A 17,298-nucleotide genomic window follows, 5' to 3' on the forward strand; every position below is an offset into this window, starting at 1 on the left:
TGGTGGGGACAGCCAGGTGCCGATTCCCAGCACCCTGGGAAAGGTCCTTGCTCAGACCCACGATGAGCTTAAACCCGAGACGTAAGGCAGGTATTTGCTCTTTTGTGGTTACTTGAACCAGGGATAAGAGAAGCTCTCTGGTGTGATTTCTCTTTCCTTTGAATCCTCATTCCAGAACTCGTGAGAGATCTTCGCAAGCAGGCGTATAATTTGCAGGGCCCAGTGGCCCAGCGTGACATGAAACTGTGGGCGCATTTCTTAACGATTGCTGAGAATTTCAGAATGGAGACAGCAGAGCATTAAAGCCAGTGCAAGGCCCTTCTGGGCCTGAGGCCTGGGGGACCGCATGGGTTGCAGCCTGGGGAGCTGGCCCTGGGTTTCTTGTAGGGTGTGCACCCTAGACCCACTCGACTTAGAGCCACTGCGTGTATGAACAGCCGGTTGGGAGCGGCTGGAGGGCCCAGTCGTGGCTGCATCACCTCCGTGGGCTCTGTGGGGTCTGGCGGGGTGCCCGACCCCTGTGCATGCTTGAGAGGGACTTGCTGAGCTGGACTGGTTCCCTGAGCGATTGTTCTGGTCTGCGGGTGGGATCTCCTGTGGCTTTCCTGGGTTCCAAGTGTCCGAATCTGGAAACATCTACCACTGTGCTTTTCAGAAGATACAGGCACATGGAGCCAAAGTCCTCTAAGGAAACTTACGGTCAGCTTACGGAACGGAAAACCTCAATGTAAAGTCCTTCTAGATTGCGTGTGTGTGCATGTGTGTGTGTGTGTATGCGTGCACGTGTGTGTGTGTGTGAGTGTGTGTCTAAAGCCAAGATCCTGCTAATTTTTCACCGCACAGTATAAAAGCCTGACAAACAGTGATTAGCCAGGGAGGCTTAATGGATAAAACGTCTTTGTGGCCCTGTGCTCAGTCCCTAGAGGGGCCTATCTATCCCCTTTTCATCTCTGGTCTCCACTGCTTGGGCCCTGCCCTCCTGGCTGTGGGGGAGGCCCCTGGAGAGAGGCCGGGCTTTCAGGGCCACCAGGACCAGTCACTCTGGTCGCTCCTCCATATGTGAAGGAGGGGGTCGGCCTGGTGCACCTCAGCTAGGGAACTCCAGCACTCGGGGACGGGGACGGAGTGTTGTCCCCGGCAGCAGCAGCGAGGGCTTGGATGGGCCAGCTCTCCTTTGTGTGAAGTCTTTGTTCTCTCCCAGCACAGCCAGCCCGGACTCGCGCGCGCTCAGTGGGTGCCTTTTTCTCTTAGGAGCCGGTAGAGACGCAGAAAGTAGCATCCCAGGGCTGGCTGCCAAAGAGAGCTCTAGCAAAGGGGAAGCTGGCCTTCGCAGGTTTTAAATCAGAACCGGGGCTCTGGGATGAGGGTTAAAGTGATTTTTGTACCGGGAGGGAGCGTGGGAGTTGGTGCGGGGCTCAGAGTATGTAGGGATAGCTACAGGATAGCTGCCCACGTCACTCTTTAGAGCCTTATCCTGGGGAGGTGCTGTGTGCTGGGTTTTCCTCCTTTTGTCCTCGAGCTGTACAGAGGTCGTTGGAGACGTGAGCTCAGAGCAGCTGGAGCTGTGCTGTCCTTTGTCATTACAAGGCCACGGGTCAGAGTGGGGCTGTGAGCTCAAGGAAAGAAGAAGGAACCGTCTCTCCTGCCTCCTGGCTGGGGAGAGGTAGCAAAGCCAGGAGTCCCGTCCTTCTGGAGCCATGGCTGCCCTGGTCCAGCCCAAGAACCTGTGTTGTGCCCGAGGCTCTGGGATCAGGTCCTTCCGCCCAAGGGAGCCCTTGGCCTGCGTGTAACTTCTTCAGTCAGTAACAAGAATAGCGCCTTCGTTTGAGAGCAAAAGCTGGTTTTCTTTCTTTTCCCTATGAAGACATCCATGGTCTTGTTTTTATTTCGAAAAGAAAAATAATTAGAGAAAAACCCACAATATTTTTATTTCCTGGTGTGGGAGTCTGAGATCACTTCAGCCATACCTCTGGGTTAAAGCTGTTGGGGAAGAAGATCTCAGTGCACAAAGTAAAAAATGTGTGAGAGAGAGGGAGAGAGAGAGGAAAAGATGACTGTGCTAGGATCGTCTTTCCCCTCTGCACACCCTATAACTTCCACGGGGTGGAGACCTTACTTGTCCCTGCCCGGGGCCCGCTCCACACTTAGTGCCACACTTGCTTAGTGGAACCTGATAATGGATGAATGAACCAGAGACTGGGTTCCTGTTAGGCCTTTCTTGGACTGTGGACTTAAATGGAAGGAATTTGACAAGATACAAGAAAATCATCCTGTCCTGTTGGAGACATCATGGTCAGTACTTCACAGAACTCAGTCAGTCTGCCCGTTGGCTCCAAGAGGTAGACAACATGAGACTTGTTTCATGGAGGGGCAGGCCAAGCACAGAGAGGTTCAGTAACTTGCCTGGGGTCCATCAGCTGGGAGGGGCTGGGCTGAGAGTTGGTTCTAGGACGGGCGCATGGCTGGGCTGCAGAAGATGGGAGGGAGGGAGAGAAGTAACGTTCATGCCCAGCCAGATGCTGGGGACGCCTTGGTGTTCCCACTCCATGAGCCCTAAACCACAGGACACGGGCAAGGATGTGGACGTTGGCTGCTGGCGGATCAGAGGCGGCTAGGACACGTCCGGGCCCTGCAGACTTGGAGCTCAGAGTCTAGTGGACGGACTAGACATAAACACGTAGTCAAATGGTCGTTGAACTGCAGTGGTGATGAGTGTGTCACAGGGGAGACCTTGGGGCGGAAGTGGTGCATGAGCACGCTTGTTGATGTATTGGGTCTTCTAGCCCCGGGTACAGGGGGTGTCGAAGCTGGAGGAGAGTGGACAGAAGGAAGTTTGGGGCCCAGAGCGGAGGGAGGGGACGCCCCAGCGGTCCCCTGGAGGGGCAGAGTCTGCAGTTGGCGAGTGTGAGGGCAGGGGGACACACAAACCCCAGTGAGGTGCTGGGATGTGTGGTTCTCTCTGTAAGGTTCAGAGAGCGTGGAGTCCTTGTGCCTGGAGAGAGCTGCCACTCCGGCCTTGAGTCCCTGTGTGGGGGGTGGCCCGCGCTGCCCAGCGCCTCCTGCCTCCTGCCGAGAGGGAAGCTGGCCTTCCTTCGGGGATCAGTTAGGTTTCCTGGGAACTCCTTGTCTTCTTGCTCCATTGGGAGATTTCAGAAATTCTCTGGACGTAACTTGCAGACAGGAAAATTTCCAAGGCCAAGGTGAGGACTCAGTGTCTTCCCTCCCTGGGGGACACTGGCCCCCTTAGCCATGAAGTGGATGGGAGACTGGGGACCCAGTGGCGAGGTCCCTGTCCTGACGGTGCGGTGGGAAGGCTCAGGCCTGCTGTGGATGGTGCAGCCTCTGCCCCAGAAAGTTTTCTATGGAAAGAGGCTGAAAAAACATGTGAGCCAGCCCTTCCGAAGCCCGCACCTCGGACCTCACCCCTGCCGTGTGCCTGGCCGGGCCACCGAGCTGAGCAGGTCCCCAGTGCGGCCGAGGAGGGCCCAGGGCTTGAGGCCTCCTGGCCACGTCCACCCCGGAGGAGCCATTTAAGTCCCTGGAAACCCATCAGACCTGGCAACGGGAGGTCATTAGCCATCTGACTGCGAGCTGGATCATAAAATAAACCCTAAGTGGTTACGAGCGCTGTTGACCCTTCTAAAATGCCAGCAGAACAGGCCTTGGTTTGGCGCCTCTGAAAGGAAGTGGAGTCCCTGTGATGGGAGCACAGTCCCCTTCCTCGGGGCGATAGGGCTAGAGTGCCTTGGGGCATCCGCACCGTGTCTGGTTGCCTGCGGGCCCGTGCCTTCTCTCCTGGTTCTGTATGGGGCAGAGACTGAACACCACCCACCCTAACTTTCTTTCTCTATGAACTCTTTTTTCCTTGGAGTGTGATACCCACTAGCGAGACCCCCCAGACACATGTAGCTCTAGGGAGTTGCACGAACAGAACAGAACTCACCGGGGCACCCTTAGCCGAGGGCAAAAATAAGAGCAGTGCCCCAAGCCCCGGCTCCATTCTGCTCCCTAACCAAGCCCCCAGCCGGGGGATCCACTGTCTTGACCTCCGCAGCCTCGGCTGGTCTCCCCTCGTCTCGGGCTGGTCATGAACAGGGTCCTGTGGTGCATTCTCCTCCTTCTGAACTCGTGTGCACAACACTGTGTGTGAGCTTCTTTCCGGGTGTGGCTCGAGCTGTCGTTGGTTCTGTTTTGCAGCCGAATCAGATTTACCCCCTAGACTGTGGGGATACACTGCCCTTTCCAGTCTGGGGCTTTACATCTAGCTCTACGAGCTTTCTAGCGCATCTTTGATGAGCCTCTGGACATGGAGCTGTGGGCCGTCTCCCTGGTGGTAGGATTGTGGGTTTTTGGGAATGAGCATGCTCGGCCGTCGCAGACGCTGCCAGTTTTCCAGATGATCGTACGGAATACAACTCTCACCCAAGTGCGCACAAGTTTCCTGAAGGAAGGGCCTGGAACAAGCATACCATGAGACCCACTCCCCTGTGCCCCCTGCCCCAAACAGGAAGGCCCTGGGACAGTAGCCGCTGGTCCTTCTGCAGAACTGTGTGACCTGGAGGAATGGGAACCGGTAGTGAGAAGGTCTCTCTGATGCCTGCAGAGACACCCCTGTCCCTCCGGGGTGCTGCTTCCCACAGTCACGTGCCATGGGAAGCCTGTCTTTGTACCTGAACTTGGGGATGGGGATTTGTTGGTCCCTGAAAAGAGCACAGAATCCAGCATTTTAGTTGGCACCCTTTGGCTGTCTGCTTGCCTTGGGATAAAGGCTGGGAGGTCTGTCTCCTAAGGAGTGCGGGTGGGCGTGGTCATCCATCCGGTCCCAGAACCCGCTGGTTCCGTGCAGGCCCTTCTTTTGTGCAGCTTGAACCAGCGGGATCGTCCCGTCCCGTGTCCAGGGCGGGCGAGGACCTCTTCCTTTCCCCATGGCTGCTGTTCAGTGTGACCTGGGGTCCAAACAGGGGGTAGAGGCAGCTGGCATTTCCTGAGGGTCCCCGTGTGTTGACAAGAACTCTGAGCACGAGTGGGCCGGTCTCCTGTTGCTGATTGAAAACTGAAGGGGAGAAGAGATACGGCAGGGTCCCCAAGGCACCGTCCCCGATGCAGAGCCCTGCTGGGGCCCTGGGTGAGTTCTTAGGGTTGTGCTCTGTCCTGGTTCCACCAGTTCCTGATTTACAACAGCGATGGCTGGATGTGGGAAACACGGAAGGAAGCAAACTCTGTGGCTGTTAGCTTGAGGCCTCAAAGTCCCCTGGGCTATGGGGCACCTGGGTGGCTCAGTGGGTTAAAGCCTCTGTCTTTGGCTCAGGTCATGATCCCATGTGGGATGGAGCCCCACATCTGGCTCTCTTCTCAGGGGAGCCTGCTTCTCCCTCTCTCTCTGCCTGCCTCTCTGCCTACTTGTCATCTCTGTCTATCTAATAAAATCTTAAAAAAAAAAGTCCCCTGGGGTGACTGCCTGCCTGCCTTCCCCTGTCCCCAGTATATCTACCCAGTAGTAGATCTGAGGCAGGGCTGGGCCCCTGTGTTTTTATCTAGTGCCGTAGGTGAGTCTGAAGACCTGTTGTGGGGAACAGTGGCTTCCCAGTGCCTTTGCTGGGAGGCTGGGTAAGGCACGGACTGAAGGAGGTCTGAAACAGTCCTCATTTTAAGGAGCTCAGGGTCCTGGACAGCCCTGTACAGTAGAACTTTCTGTGATGATAGAGATACACTGTATCTGCTCTGCTCACACGGTTATACAGCCACACATGGCCAGTGGGCACAGGATAGGTGGCCAGTGTCACCAAGAAGCTGTTTTTAATTTTAGTTAATTTAAATGTTAAAAGGTATCCAGTTCAGTTATTGGAAAACCTTTTTAGGAATGTTTGGAGCAACTCAGGCATGTAACGCTCCTTTTTAACTGTACGTTTTATGAACTCTGAATATAGAGCAGGTCCTTCTGGGGAAAAGTTAGCATCCAAATTGAGATGTGACTTAAGTGTAAAATACACACTAATTCTGAAGACTGGGTATGAGAAATACCGCAAACAGTTTGGTTAATTGCTCTGATAGCGCGTACATGCTGAAGCGGTAATGTTTTGGATATGTCAGGTTGACTAAAATACATGAGAATGAACTTCATCTGGAACATTGAAGCGTGGGCGGTGGCTCACATTCTCTTTCTGTAGGACACGCTGCTCTGAGGATTCTCTCTCTTCCTTGCTGGGAGAGGAGCCAGCGGCCAGGTCACGGGAGGAGGTGAGGGCTGCCCGCCGTCTCCTGCTGTTTTGCTCACCTGAAAGCAGGGTTTGTGGCTGATTACACACCCGGCCCTACACGTGGCCTCAAAGGTCCCTTTTTGAAGGACGGGCGAGCCCTTGGTGCGCTGCCCGAGTGCCCCGCTCTTCCTGGGCTGCCTTTGGAAATGAGCATTGCTCTGATGCGTGCCCTGAAAGATAGTACTCCGGACACGGAGCCACATGTGTGTGTCCCAGAAAGTGGGATGGATTTCATTTTGGCCTGGTCTTGGCGCCTGTGTTTCTGGAGGCGGGTGGGAGCCCCTGGAGGAGCCCGGGCTGGTGTGGCGGGCTGGGGCGCGCGGGGAAGCACCGGTGTGCCGGCGGGCCCTGCGGCTCAGCAGCGCATTCTCACCCCCGCTCCCAGCCCGTCTGTCTTACTGCCTCCTTTGTGGGATTCTGGGTGCCTCTGCACCTGGCCTGGGAGCTCCCCACACAGAGCTTGTGGGGTTCACTGCGGTGGCCCTAGCTCGACACGTGGGCCTGGTCCGCACAGGGGTTTGGTGGACTTTGTCAGATGGGTTAATTTGGAGCTTGTGTCTGAAGGTCCAGTAGGGCCCTTGGAAGTGGGGGATTGGCCTCCCTTAAGTGAGACCCCAGTGGGTGGGCGTGGGGGCCCTGATGTGGGAGTGGTTAGGAAACTCAGACAAACGCTGTGCCTTATTCTAAAATTCTAAGTGCAGGTTTCCTTTTTTTTTCTTCTGTCTAAAAACTATTTCAACAGCATCATACCCACTACCCACTGAAGGGAGAAACTTCCCACCTGTGCAGAGTTCGGTTTGTCCGCGGGTCCTTCCTCTGCCGTTTGTTCCCGACAGCACCCTGGGCCACCTCGGCATTCTCTCGTCGCCCCAGGAAACAGGTGGGGTCGTGTGTCCAAAGTCGGAATGGTCCCGTGCAGTGGGGCTCTCTGAGGGGAGGATCAGGGACTGGTTCAGCAGGGACCAGCTGGCTGGCTGGGGAGGGCCTCAGGCTGGGCTCTGTCTCGGGTGTCCCTCAGTGGATGCTTGTGGATGACATGAGTCCTGGGTCCTGGGTCCTCTGTCCTCTGCTTGGCTGTTTAAAGCCAGTGACTCAAGTGTCTACATCTGAAACCATGAACTTCCTGGGAAATACCTGCTCTCTTCAGTTGCTACCAGTCCATAGGCTCTGCTCTCTGCTGGTTCGAGGGTCTCCTTATGTACGTGGACTTTGATGGTGACATCACAGAGTGGAGTCGGGGCAGCGGGTGACTTGCCAGGGCCCTTGGGCCCCCGACAGCAGTCTCCTGAGGACCAGACTCAGTGACTCGTGCCGTGTGACACTGTTCACACAGCCTCCTCCCCTTGTCATCCGTTCCAGCGGCTGATGGGGGTCCGGAAAATAGCAGGGATGAACTTGAACTTCGCTAGACTCGTGTCTCTTGGCTGTATTGATGGTGTGTGTGGCGTTGTTTTGTATGAGATCTGAGCTTGTGGGATTCGGTCGACCCCAATTCTTCCTACATTTGGGAGTTTTAAGGGATGTGGGAAATCAAATGGGATTTTGGTCTGTGGGAGTTTGCACCTTTGCCGGGTGAAACTCAGCCCCACGTCTCCACGGGAGGGGCCTCTGGGGCATGGTGCTGGGCCCCAGATGTCTGTGTGGGGCACAAAGATATGTGCACACAGATGTCTGTATGGGGACGGGCCGCCTCCCCATCTCTGAGAGGCGGAGTAGCCCCCCCTGCTCCGCCCTGACTGGTCATGTCCCACCAATGTCTGACTGCAGCTGAGCCCAGAGAGGGACTTGCTCCTACCTGTTTGGATACTTCCTTCCTAGCTTGGATTATTTCTCTGCTATGCTTTCTTTGTGGGCTTGAGGCCCAGAATCAGACCTGCCACTCAAAGATAAAAATGATTCTGCTTTAATCATTTGAATTTGTGTTTTTAATGAAAACTTTGCAGTTATTCACAAGGTCTTATTTTTTTAAAAGATCTGTTTCCTCTGTCTTTCTGGCTTTTTTTTTTTTTTTTTTTTTTTGGTATTTAAGACTATGGCCATCAAGGCATTGATATGAAAGCAGAATTTTTTTTTATAAGAGCACAGCAATTCTGTTTCAACTGATTTAGAAGACATTAAAATGTATGTGTTTTGATCTTCTTTTCCTGGATTAGAATATGAAGGATCCGTTGTTGCAACAGACAGCAAAGCAAAGTAATTCATTCTGATGCATTTCAGCGAGCCAGCCTTCTAGAAGAGGCCAGAAGGAGGCACGGAGCTGAGCGAGACAGAACAGAACAGACCAGAGACCTACCTGATGTGTCAGCAAAACCCGGACCCAAAGAGCAGGAATGCTAGTAGGAATGGGAATAGTAGTAACGGGGGCGATGTGCTGTCGTCTAGTCGAGGACGTAGGGGTGTGCCCGGCCCCTTGCGCAGCCCCGTCCGTGGATTCTCTCAGTCCTCCCTCCTCCCTTCACTTCGGTTAGACGAGACATTGTCATTATCATCTCCGGTTCCCGGATGGAACTGAGGTGGGCTTGGGGTCAGGCCTTGGAGCCAGAACCAGAGCCCCAGCCAGCTGGATGGGCCCTGTGCTTGTGACCACCACCCGGCTCCCGAGCAGGGGGCACGCGGAGCCGCTCATCCGTGGAGCCTCTCGCTGCCACCCTTGGCTCTGCCTGTGGCCCCTGGAGCAGGTGAGGACAGGAGGCAGCGACTCCCGGAATCATCCAGATGCTCCTTTTTTGCTTCCATTATTCTAAGAACTCAGGCGAAGGTTCTGGGAGCTTGGACGTTCAGTATCTGGCTAATTGCTTCATTTTACAAGTTTAGATGCAACTTTTAAGGTAATTTGAAAATTTGGGGCTCCTGAGTGGCTCAGTTGGTTAAGCGATGCCTTCAGCTCAGGTCATGATCTTGGAGTCCTGGGATCGAGTCCCACACCTGGCTCCCTGCTCAGCGGGGAGTCTTGCTTCTCCCTCTGACCCTCCTCCTGTCTCATGCTCTCTCTCATTCTCTCTCTTTCTTTCAAATAAATAAATAAAACCTTAAAAAAAAGTGGAAAACCTGACTCTACTTGGGGGAAATGATGTTACCATATATCTAATTTTGTCTCCCCAAATTCCCGACAGCCGAGGCTTCCCGTTCGGGCTCAGCTGCCCAACACGTAACATCCTCCCTCGGCCCTCCTTGTCAGACTCGAAAGTCACCTTAGGTTTTGGGGCAGCCTGACCGACCTTTACCTGTGAGACGAGAGCTTCAAACCAGATGGTGTCACAGGAGTCCGGCGCTGTGCTGGTGGCTTCGGCGCCCGACGGGAGGGCAGGTGTTAGAAGGTCCGCACAGACATCAGCTCTGGTCTGCCTCCCTCCGCCCGGCCCAGCCCCGGTGACAGAGCAGCTGGGGCCGAACGAGATGCTGCCATTTCCCTGATGTGAATGGAAATGACCAGCCAGAGCATATCCATAAAAGATAAGCATCTTAGAGCTTCATGCTACCTCTGAACAATGTTCCTAATTTCTTCTTTGAAATCTCCCAAGAGGATTTTAAAGAGGCTTGAAGTAGGCTGCTCGCAGGAGTCCTGGCACGGTGGCAGGTCCTCGTGTGAGTGCGGAATGTGGGGTTCGGACGGCTGCTGTCGCGTCGCCGGGGCTGGGGGCCTGTGGGCCCAGTGACGCTCGGAAAAGGCCAGCCAGTGACTCTGGGATGTGCAAACAACTCCTCTGCACCAGCTGCAAAGCCCCTTTGTGGGGTGGCAGGCGGGGGGTGGGGGCGAATGAGGCAAAAGCAGGGGGCTGAAGCCAAGGTGTGTGCTAACGCAGGCTCTGTGTCCAGAAGGCCCTGGAGCCTGGGGGGGGGGGGCGAGGGGGAGCCACCCTGAGGAGGGAGGTGACCTGCAGTCTAGGGAGGGCGCCGCCCTGTCCCAGCTGAAGCGGCCGTCTCTTCTCCAGGTAGTGAAGTGAGCGCATTTGGCCATCCCCCACACCTCGAGGGTTTGTTCCCCTCCTGCAGTTTAGCCTCGGGTTTTATGGGTTTTACAACTATGACGGCAGAAAGGGTGTGAAAACCTCAGAAACACTGAGTCAGCCACAGACGGTCCAGCCAGGTCCTAACTGTTTGTCCTCAGAAGGTGGAAGGTCATCCCGGTGCAGGGACATTTAGAAAAAAAGATCAGCCCCCATCGCTGTGTGATGTGAAAGTGTCCAGTCGTTTCTCCCAGGCCGTCTGGTGAGAGGAGGCGTGGGTGAGGCCTGGGAACGGAGGCAGAGGCAGGGACAGACACGGCCTGGCGGCCAGGGTGGGAGAGAGCCCCGGGTTCGAGCCCCAGGTCGTGTGAAGCACCCCGGGTTCAACCGCCGTGCCCGTCTCTCTGCCAGAGCCAGTCCCCGCTCACAGGCCCTGCCTGCCCCAGCCCTGTCCCGTGCCACCAAGAATCCTTTAACCCCGAGCTAGTTTCCCCCACCCGTAAAACCCAGTAAGTCCCCCAGATTCATGAAATGGAGGAGCGCATTGAATTATAGAGGGGATTGGTATTTTCTCTCTTCCGAAGTAGAGAATGGGGGGAGGGGAGGGGCCACAGAAGTAAAAAGGAAAGAAAGAAAGAAGGAATCGGGAAAGGTAATCAAAGAAAGGTAATCGGGATCTTTAGTGCACTCTCCCTACTTGACGTTTTTGAAACCTTTTCAAGCCCTTTACAGGAAGGGAATGAAAGTGACCCGGAGGGAGCAGGGGTCTTTCTTTCTTTCCTTTTGTTGTGAACGCAGTCCTGGGATTTGTGGCATTGTGCAGAGAGATGGTGGCATCCAAGTGTGTGCAGAAATTTGCCTGAAAGGGGGTTGTAAGAACTGAAGATGGGTAAAAACGGAACGGAAAAAACAAACCCCTGGCCGCAGATAAGAATCCTATAATTTCCTAAGACGTATCATTTTGTGTGTTCCTAAGCATGAAAGCTAATTTAGAAAAACGAGGGTTGTACTTGACATTGGAGGGAATGAGATGCCGTCGCAGGCCCCAGTGGCCTTGGCTTCTGCTCCCGAGGAACTGGGGCAGTGGGGGCGGCTCTTGAAGGCGTTAGGAACCTGATGCCGAGGGGGCCCGGGCCAGCCCACGGTGCTGTGGTGGAAGCCTGTGCCCACAGCCGGCCCAGCAGACACCAGGAAGTGGGTTGACATAAGGACTCATCCTAGAGAGGCAGAATTTCACCGTGCAGAAATTTGAGTTCTATTTTAAACACTACCACCCCCTGCATTTATTGGGAATTCTCTATTTGCGATGTGCTGTATTTTTATATGTCTCCTGCCTCCTGCCTCCCTTTCTCATATTCTTCCTTTAGGAAATAGTGGTACGAGTGAATGAAGAGGCATTCTAGCTGCCGTGGAGATCCGGTACATGGTCAGGGTCGGGGCAGCCCAGGAAGCACACACAGATGGGAGCTGGAAGGGGTTGGATGGATGAGCGTGGGGTCCGATTTGGTATGGGGTCGATGGAGGTCCTCGGCGGACATCTGAAGGGTGACCGGAGTTCGTGAGCCAGTGGTGTTAGGGGAGGTGGTAGGTGGCCTGGGGAGCTGGGGGGTGGCAGTGGGATAAACGGTAGAGGGGTGGAGGGGGCACCCAGGGCCGCTGTTTCTCCCATTGTCTTCCTATAGCATGGTGGGAGAGTGCGTGATGTCCCCCATTTACAGCCCAGTGGCCCAGAGCTCCGAGGTTAGGTGGCCTGCCCCAAGTCATCAGCTGGTGTGGTTATTTCAGGATCTGGTGGTGTCCCTGGGCTGCAGGTGCCACCAAGCCCCGTGCTCTGCTCAGCCCCTCATGCTTTCCTGTGGACTCCAGGTCCAGTGCTTGGGCTTTGGTTCCACAGCCTCTCCTGGGCTTTTGCAGGGATGAGGAAAGCATCACGTAGGCCCTCGCGTTGTGTAGAAGAAAAATTCTTACTGACTGTGAGCATGAGCAGCCTCGAGGTCTGAACAAGTGTGTGTTTTAGCCAAATATTTATTTTGCTGAAACAGAGACCAGAAGACTTCTTGATAGCGAGTCAGCCATAAGGACTTCGTTAAAGTCATTTTTTTTTTTTTTTAAGTTGAGACTTTTTTTTTTTTCTCTGCAGACAAGTCCTGACCTTTATAACGAGGCCTGAAGGCTTCCCAGATCTTTATGAAAAAGATTCCACTCTTCTCTGGGTCATTTGACCAGGTTGCTTTGTTAACAACCTTTGTTGTTGGGGTCCAGAGACCTGAGGGTCCAGAAGTGTCTCGCAGCCCGGCTGGCTGATTTCCTGCGCAGTGTAGTTCCCTTCTGTCTTCCTGTCCTGCTTTCCCTGCTTGCGGAGAAGAGGCCTCTCTCCCGGGCGAGCAGCAGCCCCTGTTCGCCAGCCAGACGGGCAGGGAGGTGGCTTGCGAGAAACGGAGGTGTTCTAGGAGGACGTAACCTGTTTTGAAACTTGGAGGGTTGTTGAAAAATAGAGGCCGCTCAACACTTCGAGAGTATCTCTGCTTCATGGAGAAGAGAATTCCTTGTCCGTGGCTCGGCCGTACCCACGTTCCGTGTCTGGGGGAGATACTCGTCTAGATAACACCTGCTTGACCTGTTTCTTTTACTGAGTTGGGGCTGCGGATCCGAGAGTGCAGGGAGATTACCTGAAACGGGTTTCTTCAACCTCTAAAGGAGGCTTTGAAACCACTAACTTGATTGACTTGAGTGACTTGATTCCTTCTGGGGGGTCTCTCCGCCCATCCGAAAAGCAGTGCTCGTCTCCGGGGGTCCTGGTGGCACTGGGGTCTTCGTCATCGTGTCACCATGGGCAGGGCTCCCGTGCAGGCCTATTTCGGGCTCTTCAGGCCTGGCCTGCAGCTTTCCTTCCTTCCCGCCTCGCAGCCGGACTTGGCCGGGTCTTCACACACCGTCTGGCATCCCTCCCCGCCGAGCCGGGATCCCCGCGGCAGTGGAGGGAGGGAGAGGAGGAGGGGAAGCAAGGAAGGTGGCTTGGTTGCTGCTCCCTGGGCGCCGGGTGCCAGCAGCTAGCACCCCGCGTGGATTACCCCCGAGTGCCTGGGGCGGTGTGGTAGCCGCGGCCGGCGTCCATTCTCCAGGTGAGCAGACTGACGTCCAGAGGGGGAACAGCGTGCCCAGGGGCGCACAGCGACCAGATGGGCATGTGTGTGTGCTCACATACATTTTCGTCTTTTTTCTCTGCCGCTACGTTCTTCTTTCCACGAGGCCCGTGGGCCCATTCGATGCCTGGGTGCTCCTATGACGCGGGGTCCTGGGTCTTCATCGTCGAAGTCTCATTTGGCATCAGCACACAGCACAAGGCAGTGTCCTCCAGGGTCTCCTTTTGCTCAGGGACCCCTGGTGCTCTTTTGGCCAGTGCGCCGGCAGGATTGTAAATTATAAATGAGCGTACCCGCTCCGGGGTTTCCACAGCAGTGGTGGGAAGGCGGGGCGCACTCCGAGGCCCACGTCATTCTGAGGTGGAGATGGGATTTTTTTTGTTTTGTTTTGTTTTAAATGACAGTGGAGCATTATGGTCAGTCCAGTGGGAAGACGCTGTCCATGCAGAGGTAACTTGGGAAATGCCGAGATGAAGTGGGGCTTGCGTGTAACGGCCCGTTGGTGCTGTGCACAAAGCCCTTTGTGCTGCCAGACTCTGCCTTGAGGGGCCCTGTGGCCTCTGTGCCGTCCCCGCAGGCCACCTGAGCTGGGGATGGGGACAAGAGTGCACTCTTTTCCCACAGAAGGGGAAACCAAGGCTCAGAGACAAGAACCCCTATCTTGGGGGTCTTGGCCCAGTCGGTCCATTTTCCACTGGTCATGCCATTTTATTCCATAGTTATGATTTTTTATTTCATCTTTACTATCTTTGTGGTGACAAAAGGAATGCTTGTTCTATGTGAGGAGACTTGGAAGGCAGATGGAGACGTGTAAGTGGAGAGCAAATCCTTCCCACAGTGCACCCTCCGGCTGGCGTGAGTGTGCGTGTGCAGAGACAGGCAATGTGGGTTCAGATTGTGTTTGAACCCAGCTCTGTGTCTTATTTGCTGAGTGATTTAGGATAGGAGACATCACTGCCCAGAGTCTCAGTTTTCTTATCTGCAAAATGGGGTAATTACATGTACCTTTAGCACAACCTCGTCATCAGGGGAGATGGGAGGCAGCACAGTGCTCGCCACAGAACAGGTGCCTGTTCCTGTGGGTTCTCCTCCCCCTGCCCGATGGCAGTGCTTCTCAAACTCACCTCCAGGGCACCCTGAAGGCAGAAGACTATTCCCAGTGAGGTGCCCCAGCTGGCGCCAAGCAGTGTGCAGACGGCAAGGCAAGCTGTGACTCTGGGCAGATTCTGTAGCACTTAGTGATAAATCTGAGCTTAACTTTACTTAAAAACAATGCTTTTTATGTTGGAAATGTTTATATATTTTGAACATGGGGGCTTCAAATTGTCTTGTAGCTTCCTGCAACCCTTGGCGCACCTGCCCACGCCCCTGGGGGCTGGTGTACCCCCATATCCCTGGGGGGCTTGTGAACCTCCCCACACCAGTGGGGTCCGTACACCCAAGCTGGGGTTGGTGCTGGAGTGGTCCTCGCCTCTTGCCACAGCTAGTAAGGGCCAGGCCCGTGGGCCGACAGTGAATGTTCATTGCCTGCAAACAACACCCTGGAGAAATCCATCTCACCTTGTCCTAAAACACTCCCTTGGACATGGTGATCCCATCAGATGGTTCACTCGTCTCATCAAAAAGAAATAAATTCGAAAGAAGTGTTTTCAGGAGGTTCTTTGTATTCAAGGGTTAAACAGATTCTTATTTTGCTTATCTTTGAAAATAAAACAATGTTTAAAACTATTCAGATCAGCAAAGCCATCTGGTGGGGAGTACGCAGCTGCTCTCCATTCAATTGTGCCGCCTTTAATTTATTCATTGAAGGGTGCCGCTGTACATCTGCAAAAATCCTTATTTGCACTTGGTTTTGAACATGTGAGCTATGTGTCTATGCGAGACCTCCCTCTTCTTCGCCTGAACTGAAGGACATCTGGGTTGGCTCTCCCCTCTTCCTGAATTCCGGTCCGAGCCGGCAGGAGGGTGCTGGGGACTCAGCTGGGGCAGAGCCACCTGGCTCCTTTAGGCCCTGAGATGTCATCTCTGTGCCTTATACTTGGAGCTGCGGCTACTTTTCATTCACTTTGCTGTTTGTGTTAAGGGAACACTGTTGAGTGGCAGCTAGAACCTGGCAGGTGCTGGAACCCTTGAAAGAGTGCAAAAAGAAGAGTTAATAGTATATCGCATAGCTAGGTTCCTGATTACTGCACCATGTGCCGTGTCTGCTTTGGGAAGAAGAGGATGAGGGTCTGAGTGGTGCCGGGGTTTGCCTCCAGTCAGTGGCTGATTAAGGGGCTCAGCAAGTGCTCTGCCCAGGCCTACTGATCCCCAGGTCTGCTGTCTCTCTACTCTATGTCATAGGGAGGAGGAGGGATGCAGCATCCCGTTCTCCGGGCTGCAGTTTCCCCATCTGTGAAGTGGAAATGCTAATCAAGCTTGCCATGATGTATAAACAGGGTGATTTGAAAAGTTCCAGCCTGGTGTCTGGGCAAAAGGAAGCCCTACTAAATTGGAGCTCATGTCACTGGTATTGTTGTCACTACGTGGCTAAAGCTCTGTTCTGGGTTTGCTTCTTCACTTATTAACTTAAAAAAAAAAAAAAAAAAAGAAGACTTAGTGTGTACCCATCCAGTGCCAGGCACAGTAGATACCGAAGCTTGTGTGGGAGCTCTGCACTGATTGGAATTCGGGGCTGAGCATCCCTGACTCTGCCCTGAAGAGCTTACAGGGAGACAGGGTGGTGGGTTGGCCGATGGCTGCTCTTACAGAATCTGGCGGCCTCAGTTTCTAAGCAGGTTTCTCCCAGAGCCGCTATCTTACCTGACGGTGCGGTGTGGGAGCGAGGTCATGAGCTCTGCAGCCAAACAGGCCTGCAGTTGCATTTTGATCCTGCTGCTGGCTAGCCATGGTGGGGCTCTAAGTATGCGTTCATGCCAACTGTGCCTCAATCTCCCCTATGTAACACAGAGGTCGCAGTGCTGACCTCAGAAGATTACCATCAAGAAGGGAACCCACGTTAGGGCACCTGGGTGGCTCAGTTGGTTGAGCGTCTGATTTTGATTTTGGCTCAGGTCGTGATCTCAGGGTTGTGAGTTGAGCCCCGTATTGGGCTCCGCGCTCAGTGCAGAGTCTGCTTGAGATTCTCTCCCTCTCCCTCTGCCTCTCCCTACCCATGCTTTCTGTTTCTTTAAAAAAAAAAGAAAAGAAAAGAAAAAGAAAAGAAGGGACCTCACATGGTGCATTCATCTTCTGGGGTCCCTGAAAACCGTATTTTGGGTCTGCACAAAGGGTGATATTTAAGTTTGCGTTTTGAATGCCTTAACACAGACTAAACTTTGTTTCCTTGAAATTCTTTACCTTAGGCAACTGTCATTGCTTTCTTGCCAAGGGGCATTAGGCGCTCAGGTTTCGCAGCAGGTTGTAGAAGCTTATCTCCAGTAGGTTCTACCTTAGTAGAAAACCGCTGTCGGTAGATCTATGAGTCTGAGTGGGAAATCTAGTACCTAAATCTAGTGTGGATTTGCATTACCCCTGGCAGTAAGCAAATGAACCATCGGAAATCGTTTTCCCTCCCAACTGGTTTCAGAAAAAGAAAATTGTCAGCCGTGTCACAAAGACCTTGCACATCTTGTACACATTGAAGTCATCGTGTGATGCAGCAGCATGAGCATCAGAGTCTCCTGTCCACCCTTCCCTTCTGAGAAAATCCTCTTGTGCTGCACGTGGCAGAGAGACAGGGCTGTCTGGCTTTGACCGTATCGGAAAGCCACCAGCTCAGAGGAATATTAAAAAGATCCCATTCGGGACGCCTGGGTGGCTCAGTTGGTTAAACCTTTGTCTTCAGCTCAGGTCATGGTCTCAAGGTCCTGGGATCGAGCCCTACATCGGGCTCTCTGTTCAGCAGGGAGCCTGCTTCCTTCTTTCTCTCTGCTGCCTCTCTGCCTGCTTGTGATCTCTGTGTGTGTGTGT

The 17,298-nt window shown here is 54.0% G+C and overlaps 1 protein-coding gene across 3 annotated transcripts in view; it reads left to right on the forward strand.

Moving 5' to 3' along the window:
- The window catches only part of CHST15 (carbohydrate sulfotransferase 15), a 75,251-nt gene that overhangs the window by 16,209 nt on the left and 41,744 nt on the right, over positions 1–17,298 (forward strand). Inside the window, exon 2 of one of the 3 annotated variants that reach the window (XM_004751755.3) lies at positions 7,000–7,137. The exons of the other annotated variants lie outside the window; for them this stretch is intronic. The gene's annotated coding sequence lies outside the window, so the exon portion shown is untranslated. The remainder of the gene's footprint in view (positions 1–6,999; positions 7,138–17,298) is intronic. 3 annotated transcript variants of the gene reach the window in all.

The sequence above is a fragment of the Mustela putorius genome, unplaced genomic scaffold, assembly GCF_011764305.1.
Source record: "Mustela putorius furo isolate JIRA1106 unplaced genomic scaffold, ASM1176430v1.1 tig00003909_pilon_pilon_pilon, whole genome shotgun sequence".
In the NCBI taxonomy this organism is placed as follows: Eukaryota; Metazoa; Chordata; class Mammalia; order Carnivora; family Mustelidae; genus Mustela; species Mustela putorius.